Raw genomic sequence first — 2,084 nt, forward strand, 5'->3', positions numbered from 1 at the left:
CCCCCCCCCCCATTGTTGACTTTAAATCCAGCCTCTCTACTTTGCAGCCACATCACATACTGATTTCGTTTAAGCTTATAACATCCACAACTTTTGACTATGAAAATAATATCACAGTCATCTCGCTCCTGCCTCTAATTTCAAGACCAACTGAAAACTCCCTTTGAGATCATCTTCACAAAATTGCAAGTTCCCAGTACAACACCAAACTCCAGCCGAGAAAACAGTCCTCATCAACCCCAAATTGACTTCACGTTACCTGCAGCAGATTCCTCAACCACTGTCAAACTCAAATTCAGCTCCAAAGCTCTATTGATCCTAAAACCAGCCAATATTCCAAGAATTTTCAGACACCATAATCATAAACAGCTCCAAACTAATCGATCTATGAGCCCCAACAACTGAAAATAAATCTTCTTCTCGTTGATCAGAAACAGCTTAACCAACCAAGGGGAAATCAAATACCAGAAAAGACAACACAAAAGCTTCTTTTCGTCAGACCTGTAAACACAGATTACAAAACCTCACGCTTCACCAACAGAATCCAGAATTCTTGATTTTTATCTTGAGCTTGAAACTTCGAAGTTTATCAACTCTTTTATGACATTTGGATTCAACTTTACAGGTGAGTATCTTCACCATGAAATTCATCTCTCTTCTTTCTCAAAAAATCCATCCATTATCTTTCATGATTGTAATACATATACTCTTTGCTCCCCATTTCAGAAACTTCTCAATAAATTTGAAATCCTAACACCAGATTTAATTCACCTCGACCTGTTTCTTTTGCCAGTAATGACAACTCAGACAATCAAACCTTATGATGAAATACTGAAGATGTATCTTCTGACTCATCCAAAATACCACATGGTTGGTACTATACACAAACCCAAAAACAGATTTGGTCCTCCCCACTTTTGGATTTGACACACCACAAAACGCCCAAGAAGACGAACTGCAACTTTGATTGATATCACTGCCTCTTCCAGTGTGGACTCTTTTGCTGAGCTTCTTTGATGACTACATATAACATCAACTCTCCAATTGAAACCGACAAGCATGTAGCCCAGATTTTGGGGACACTTATCTGGTCATGATTCTCCACTGAGACTTATTCCTTTCTTTTCAAATCACGGAGAATATATCAGCAGGAAAGAACTAGTAAACTCACTCTTCTTCCTCCATCTTTTCCTGACAGCAAGAAAAACCATAAAGCATTCTGAGAACGATTCTGTGACTTCCGATGAGCTCGAGTCTCAAGACTTCATATCATAAAACTGAAACCAAATTCATATCATAATTCTCCATTCTTTTGCAATTTCTCTCCTAGCAAATATTGCTAATCCTCTTTCTCATCTCTATGATTTTCTCTCGCTTCCAAGCTCGAAACCTGATCTTTATCCAAATTTTAAATCAGACAGCTCTTTCCGTCGAGATCTCCGCCTTTTTCTCTCTTGTCACGAATCTGACAAGTAAGATTATTGCTTCTAATTTCTTCCTTCCTCGATGTATCAACAATCTTTATAGATTCCAATCTCTTGTCAGGCGATCATAAAAGCTTGCTCCGAGACCGTAAAAAAAAAACAGAATTCTTCCGCCTGACAATCTTTCTTCTTCAAAGCTTTGTATGATTTTCCATAGTTCTTGCAACCTCTTTCACCGATTCACTTTTTTCTAATCTGATTCTCTCTGTATTATGTGTCTTTAGATCAACAGAGGCTTGCAACCCTTTTCTTATATTTTCCCAAACAGAGAAGATGATAAACAACAGCCCCAACAAAAGAATCTTCGATACTCTTAGAAATCTGCAAAAGTACACAATCCAACGTTTTCTTCTTCTAAAACAAATCGGTCATCTCTTGGTTCTCATTAAGTTAACCAGACACATTAAACCAACTCTTTTATCCCCTCCAAGTCTTCGATTCAGAAACTTCGTATGGATCCCCTAATCCTAATCCTTGTGAATATATAAAAAAAAAAATTCTTCATGATCCATCGATTTTTTTTTTTAAATCTCTTCATGTTCGTGTCAAATGAGTCTCTATCATCTATTCATAATTGATCATCCAAATACAATATCTCTC

Source organism: Camelina sativa, chromosome 10, assembly GCF_000633955.1.
Source record: "Camelina sativa cultivar DH55 chromosome 10, Cs, whole genome shotgun sequence".
NCBI classification, from domain to species: Eukaryota; Viridiplantae; Streptophyta; class Magnoliopsida; order Brassicales; family Brassicaceae; genus Camelina; species Camelina sativa.